General features: G+C 33.0%; 1 long non-coding RNA gene across 1 annotated transcript; it reads left to right on the top strand.

Annotated features, from left to right (window-relative positions):
- Nucleotides 1-732: 732 nt before the first annotated feature.
- Nucleotides 733-2,029, top strand: LOC136408908 (uncharacterized). The gene is made up of 2 exons (XR_010752136.1): nt 733-894; nt 1,692-2,029. It is a non-coding gene; the product is annotated as an uncharacterized lncRNA (long non-coding RNA).
- Nucleotides 2,030-8,219: the final 6,190 nt, after the last annotated feature.

Genomic DNA, 8,219 nt, shown 5'->3' with positions numbered 1-8,219 from the left:
TGCTCCCAACTTGAAATCCGAAATTACTTCAGCGAGTCGCGAGGAAAGACATTTTTTGTGATCTGCATATATGGAATTCTATCAGTTTTGAGAAATATTTACACACAGCGACACCTAAGAGATTTTTTACGTTCGAAAGGTTTTCCGGTTTCGAAAAGACTTTTCCAGGCATATTTTACAATAGATTTAAAAATGTTTTGAATTTTCTGGAACGAAAATTTTGAGCACCTAAAAATGCTTTCTGGCCTCTTGTCAGAATAAATTAATTGGAGAGCAGTTTTTTAGCCTCAACTTTTTTATTATAATATCGTTTTATGATCCTGAAGATTTTTATATATCCATCAATTTTTTGAGGGATATTTTTGAAATAAAAATGTTTGTGTTTTTCAGGAGATTCTCGTGTCTTTCGATCTTTTGAGAACTGTTTTTTTTTGGTAGAGGGATCTAAAACACCTACTTTTTCAAGTTTCTAAGGTGTGGAATTCCCCAATTCTACTTAGAACTCCCTAAGGTTTTTAATATTTAAATGTTTCCATATCGGACGAAAATATGAGCCAATTTCGAAGTTTTTTACACGAAAGAAATCTACACACCTTAGGTGATTAATATCAATCTAAAAATGAAAAAATTTCGCAATTTTACCAACATACATATAGACTCGCACTATTACACTCCCATCTGCAAATGCACCATATTAAAAGCGTTCCATGCGATTTCTTGCATAATACATAGCATGCGGAACTCGAGCGTATTTCGCTTGAAAAAATTGCTTCACTTCTTCACCCTACCACCAAAATCATAGGTATAAAATGGTATTGGGCCTATGATGATTCAGTACACCACACTCAGACCAGCAAGTGTTCAGTAACATCAACAAACAAAATGAAAACTTTGGTGAGTTGTAGTAATTAATAGCGGTTTTTATCAATAATTGTATTTTCAAAACTGTAAAACCTCAATAACTAGCAAGAAACTTGCAATTATCAGGGTTAATGTCCAGTTATTATATGCCCACATCTGACGCCTTTACTCAGTATTTTATTGGTCGATAACTGCAGACGTCAGTAGTGTCACATTATGGGCAATAACAAACTGGACCTAATTTTTGTTGATTGTGTGGCATCTTAATGATAGTTATTTTCAGTAAATTCACGTGGACTGTAGATATGATAGAAACAATTAGTTCAAATTTTATAACGTCATCATCTAGTTCTTTGTAAGGCGTCGCCATCCTATTTAATTGCTTATACGCAATTAAAAACACAAATTAATAAAAATGTAAATTACTTTTTTATACTGACACCAATTTGATGGACACACCTTTAGCGGCTGTTGCACCCTACACTTGAGGCAAATCAGGAGAAAACAACGTGGAATGATAAAATTAACTTCAGTCATGCTTTCTCTGATAATCTGCGGTTTAGGTTAGAAAGCACAATTGCAGTTAAGCATGTTTATTAAATTTGTCTAATTTACAATTTCAAATCATTTGAAAATATTGAGTTATGAAGACTTAAGCAAGTGTCGAGCGTACAAAAATATCTCGCAAACTCTAAGAGAAACGTAGAACTTATATGCAGATAAGACTTGAGTTGTGGAGGTATTTATAGAATAAAATCCTCACCTAGGGCTTAACTCCTTCATTGAGGTCAATTTGACGTATCCTTTGTTCAACTCTGTCTGCTTTTCAGGTTGTCCTCTTCGCCCTCGTGGCCATCGCTATTGCCCATCCAGGAGGATACGGAGGTGGCGATGGAGGAAAAGCCACCGAGGTGATCCATGGAGGCCCCGTGGTCACCGGAGTTTTCAAAAGTGCTGGTCTGGGACAATTCAACAACTACGCCCCCAAAATTGACGGTCCCCTCATCACCAGAGGCATCGGCCCTCACGTTGGGGGTGGTGGTGACAAGAAGTGGTAAACGGCCACTAAAGACCTAAAGTTTGCTAAACGCAGAATTCTTCGCTTTTTAGTTTAAGTTCCTTCTTGTTGTGATGATCTTAGGTTTAATAAATTATTTCTTTACGTTTACTTGTTGTTTTCTGTCTTTTTATATATAGTACAAAACAATATCATGTTCGATAACTTCGCCTCAAAACAAGTCAGTTGTTATTTTCCAAATTAATACATCAATCAGGTGCATAATACCATCGCAAAGTTATTAACTATAATAAACTGGGCTAGAATGATATCAGAATTTCACAACAATTTCCATCATGGAAGTTTCCATTGCATGGTTGAGTTAAATACGATACGCAGGCACGTATAAGTTATTAATTTCAAACTAGATTATTGGATAATTATAGATATGCAAACAACACTCATTACAGTAGGAAAGGTCATTGGTAATATCTAACATCAGTGGATCTATATTTAAGACCGCACTTAATGGGAAATAGGGGAGGGTGGGAAAGTCTTCGGAGAAGAAGATCAAATGCATTTTGCGGTGGAATTAGGAGTAAAAGTAAAACCCTTAAAGGGTGAATTTTCTTTGTGCTGACAAGTTAACTAGGAACTGCATTAACCATTGAAATAAGTTCTTAGCATGTTCTGTTACTTGCACATTCATAGTCATGGTCCCCTTGGGGTGAATGTGATTTTTTATTTAATCCCGAAATTTCCACATTCTTGAAATATGCATACTGAGGACTTTGAAATGCGTAGAATTCTTACAACATGAAATAACTTGAAAGTGGCGCCAATAAACCGGATTGTATCAATGGGAAGTCATTAAGAGATTAAAATGATAAGAAATTCTTAGAAAAAAATTAATTTTTAAGTCCTCAGATCTTTTAGAAGATAATCTGGAGTATTACAAAAATGGCGTCATAGATTCTAATAAGGCGAAAATCTCAAAGCATTACGCGTTACATTTAAGTATTTAGTACACACAGACGTAACGTATTGCCCGCCCTTCCCCTAATCCAATGGAAAATTCCCAACCCAGCGGAGCATCAAAAGCGTCCAATTATAGAGGGGAATATACAGTGCGATATTAGCTAATGCTAAGCTGATTGAATTGCACATTTATTACAGCACAGCCCACTTCTGACTTGTGACAGCCAGCTGTACTATTTTTAGTTCCTGCCTGGTTTAAAACGTCTGATGGAAATTTCCACTGTATATTAATCAGTGTTGGTTATTTTAATAGGTTGTAGGTTGGTGGTACTGCACGTACCTCGAAGTGCCTACGTACTCCTGATATCTGCAGGATTCCATTGTCCTTATACTGGAATGATGCGTGGGCTCAAGCATGCGAACGCTCGCAGCAAAAATTATAGAATGTGCAAAAACTTTATACTATATCGATCGAAAAACCAATTTGTCGGGTGATGAGTAATGGTAATGCGACTAAAACATTCCGACAACAACCGAAAATAGGCTCTCATTACTCACTGTGTGCACACAACAAGCGCACCCTGTATCATTACCAATAATGGTCATTTTGCTGGAACTTGAATGGAAATTGGTTGGCACTTGGCCAATTTTAGAGAAATGAGTGATCTGCCATCGTCATTGTCTAACGTAGGTACCACTATAATTAGTACTTCAAGCCGAATTTTAGGCAGTTAGCACACTGATTTATGTACTTGAAAATTAACAGTATAACTTGTAAATAAATAAATGCAAAGAAGTGTTAATGGCAAACTGCATAAACCTCAACAAACTCAGATTTCTTTATAATGCTATAATGGAAGCGTTATAGCTATCCTTATGATTGCAAAACATTTCGACTAAATTATGGTTCATACGTACTTTGTTATAAAATTTTTCCATACTGGAGGAACACTTGATGCGCAGTTATGTAATTGCATAGTCTGAACGTTCTTTGAATCGAATTCTTCACATGTGTGTAATTATCCAGATATATCATATTAAAAACACAGACGTAAATATTTTTCTATTTAATGTCCTTTCCATTTACAGTGCAGGCCTCTTATCATTCAGTAATTAACCCAACAGGCTTTAAATGTGCGCTTCACGGTTGCTATGGAGATGTTCGCATCAAGGCCATATAAATTACAACATTTAGAGGCTTGCACCCAGTAAACTTCAATTCTTATCAATCAATAAATTTTAATGTTTTTACTTTTATATGAATATACAGTTGAGAAATTAATTATTCGCCCACTTAGAATAATTTTAAGAAATTACGATAAAATTGAAACTTCTTAAAATTTAAATTTTATTATAGAAAATAAACACTGCTCTTCATGTGCCAAATATAGTGATTAATAAACTCAAGCAAATTTAAGTGGTTTGGATTTTATTCCATTTCTTTTTAATTTATCCAGGCGGATGAATAATTAATCTCCCGACTGTAAATAATCCTTAGAGAGAAAAGAAATTTTTTATTGGACACCACATATACTTTTATGCCCTTCGGTCCTACAAGTCTTAAAAAAGAGTCAATGTATAGGGCATTAACATGATCATGGTGCAACTTTTGAGGGTAGACATGTCTCAAAAAATTATCAAAAGAATCTAAATAATAAAATGTTTGTAAACGTCTCATTTCCATAATAGAGAATGTGAAAGCTTGGAATTCGATTAACCTTTTTTATTAATTTGTCAAAAAAACTCTGTTACTCAAAATTTGTTGCTCGGTGCTTCGCATTAATTTAAAAAGTGCAATCATTGGTAAAATGGGTCACAAGTCAAGAATTGCCTTTTACACAATTCACTTTTTTACGCATAATTTTTTATTGCACTTAGACATCCTGTATATTATAATGTTTTTCGGTCATTCTACTCTTAACGAATAATCAAGCTATATGTAGTTAAATACCGTTCTTTAGCAGTTTTCGAGACATTATTAAACTTATGCGAATAAAACTTAAAACTACTACGAAGACCTGTTTCAAAATGAAGTTTTTGTAAGACCTTCAAAGCAAATAGAAAAGTTTTCAGACACATGTTGACATCAAGATTTTGTCATAGTTTTAGTGTACTAATTTCGAAATGGAATGTATTGTGCCTAGCTAAACAATTCATCTGTAACACCTGCAACTTTGCAGGATTCCATTGTGCCTACTTTCAAATTAGGATTATAAACTTGTGTTAATGAAGCAGATCAAGGTGAAAACACAATGAAATCAGGATATTGCTGGAACTTCCGCTTTTGATAGATGATTTTAATATGGTACTTATTTTGCATGATTTCAGTGTCATAGATTAGTTTTCATTCAATCCTACTTTGTGCTTACTATTCGATGAAACACCTTATCCCCGTTTGAGTAATCTTTCTGGGAATCATTCAGTAAGGAATTATACTTAAGATTTCTATACAGAGTAATTCCTATGTAATAAATTAAATTGTTATCGTGAAGTTAGCAGATATATAGGGTGGTCCACGCAAGATGGTCCACTACCTTATTTCAAAAACCGGAAGGTTTAGAAAAAAGTTTCGTTTAAAAGTTATTTAGTTTTGCACAGAATTTTATTTTTTAATGTTTACGAAGTGACAGGTTGGTCTAGAAAACCGCGGCGTGAAAAAAATACTTTTTTTAATGGAATACCTTATATTTTGCTACGGACGCTAGTTCTGCTTGTAATTATAAGTATTTTTTGTTGTTACAATAAAATATGAGAAATTTTTACCGGTTTTGAGTTAATTGAATTTAAAGTAAAGATCGAAGAAAAAATAAACTTCTAAAAACTCTTAATAAATTCATAAAGTATTAATTGAATGGTTTGAAAACTTTTTCGGTTAAAAATAAAGGGTTTTTATATTAGAATATACTTTTAGTTTTTGAGAAATTTTGTATAGGGCGTAAAAAAACATCAAAATTTTTCACATTTCAAGCTTTTTCTGCATTAAATCATGTAACATATTCCTATTCTTACATAAAATTTTTTTAAAACTATTTGAATTTAAAATTTCAAAATTTAAAAAAATTCAAAACATACATACTTAACATAAATTGCCTTTTAATCCATACCGTAAATATAAGGGGTCCCATTTGAAGAAAATGATTTCTTGGCATTTTCGTATTGGCTTAGTTCAATTTATTTTGCAGAGAGATAAAAATCGAAATGGAGAAGAATGAAGTGCAATGTTTTACTGGTAAAATTTTGTTGTTCTATCATTGTTCGTTCCACTATAACAAATTGTTTTTACACAGAAGATAGCCAATTTTGACATAAAACAATTATTATCTTCGAAAGTTAAGATTTTAGGGTAGCAGTATGCTACATAAAGTTGACCTGAAATTCAACATAGAATCATAAAAAAAACAAAAAACATCATCGTTCAATTTAAAATAGCGAAGTTGTTATCAATTTCCGGTATTTCTGGAAGTGCCGTCATTTTGAAAATATTTTCAATCAATAGATCTTGGACTCAAATAGCCACATGCCAAATTGGAACTTTCTAGCTTCCGCGATTCTCTAAATACTTCTAATGGGCATTCAGCTAAAGAAACCCTGTATATGTACATTATACATCTAAACCGAAGAGATCTCTCATGCTTAGCTAATTAATATTAATAATCACTTTTTTCCTATTTAAATTACTAATTACACATTTATCTGGTAATTTATTAGTAATGTATCAATCTAGAATGTAGTTAAAGAATGGAATTTTATAATTGTAAATTAATTTAATGGTAAATATGTAATTAGCAATTTAAATAGAAAAAGTAGTGATTAATAATACTAATTAGCTAAATATATAGGAATTCTTCTGATTTTACGCGGACCACCTTGTACATCAACCTGAACTAACCCATCAATTGACAATCTTCCTGCTCGAAAACAAGCAATATTGTAAATATGTATCTTTTTAGTTATTATCAGCATGCTATTGTTTAAAATCGCACGCAACATCATATCGAAAAAACTCATGAAACGAAACTAACATCATAAATTAAATAGTATTGCATGATTTTTCATAACAAGGTCAGACGTTGAGTTTATAACAAAGGACAATGTATTGATTTTCATATTGTGGACGGAAAGACATTATTTCGGAATTATTTCGTGGGAATAACAGGAATTTGCGGCAATTACTGTTAAGTTTTAATAATGCTGATACGAAACTCGCCTCTTTAAGACTTAATTTGTAACGATAGACAAAGAGTTATGTGGTATTAAATTTGCACTTTTGTGGTGAAAACACTTACTTTCGATTCTAAAAATTACCATAACTATGTTAATTGATAAGTCTTCCTATTCCTAACGAGTAGAAAATGGTTTACATTGATGTAAAAGTCATCAACCTTACAAGGTGCTCTTGCCCATTTGCGAAAAAGGAAAAACATGTACAACGCGATATTACACATATCAATATGTTTTCTAGTTTGCGGTCAAATGAAATCTAATACTGTTTGTTGTTATTATTAACCTTATTTGAAACCACGTAATATTGGTTTGATGATCGATGAAAAGTTTTACACCTTGTGAACGTTATTGCTCACTCAATCCCTTAAGAGCGCATATCATCAACAAAAAAACCGTGGTTCAGGCTCTCACTCCATCTAGCCACAGATCCCTTTCTAGTGTTGCTATCCAAGAAACTAATCCATCATATAAATAAGCTATATATAAATATGAAGTCATTTTACCAGGTGAAATCTGGATCAAATAAGACACCCACTGTATCATTTCCTCTGGGCCTGAAGGGTCTGTCAAAGGAGAAACTTTTATGATTTTCATTCCATAACTCTCATCGAACGACCTCAGATTTTTCTAGCCCTTATAGATTTGGACCGATTATCAGCATTAAAATCACTTTATTTCGAACACCCTGTATATACAGGGTATTTTAAAAAGGGTTTAGGAATGAAGGGTGTGATTCCTTGGCCCATTCTAAGAAAAAGGTTCCTATTAACATGAGTCCGCAAACGCACCGTTTTCGAAATACAAAGTGTCAGTCTGGATCCTTTTTTTAAAACACCCTGTATATACCCTGGTATAATAACCTGTATGTTATATATATCCCAGAAAAAACAAAGAGTTATTTATGTATTTATGTAACTATGTAGAAATCTTTACTATAGTTTTAAGTCATTCTGCTGGCGTCTCTCTTGCAGAATATTTAATCGCTCTTTAACAGTGAAGTTTGTTATGTATTAGAATATTTAACCCTTACAGGAACGTCAGAAAATTTAGTTCCGGTACCTCATATCACAATACGTTACCTGTTGAAAAATACCTTCAAAATATTTTCACTGGAAAAGTAATTTACAGGGATTCAAATATTTTTTGACCTGCTAGATCT

This window comes from Euwallacea similis, chromosome 1 (genome assembly GCF_039881205.1).
Source record: "Euwallacea similis isolate ESF13 chromosome 1, ESF131.1, whole genome shotgun sequence".
In the NCBI taxonomy this organism is placed as follows: Eukaryota; Metazoa; Arthropoda; class Insecta; order Coleoptera; family Curculionidae; genus Euwallacea; species Euwallacea similis.
This window is presented reverse-complemented; position numbering and strand designations above follow the sequence as displayed.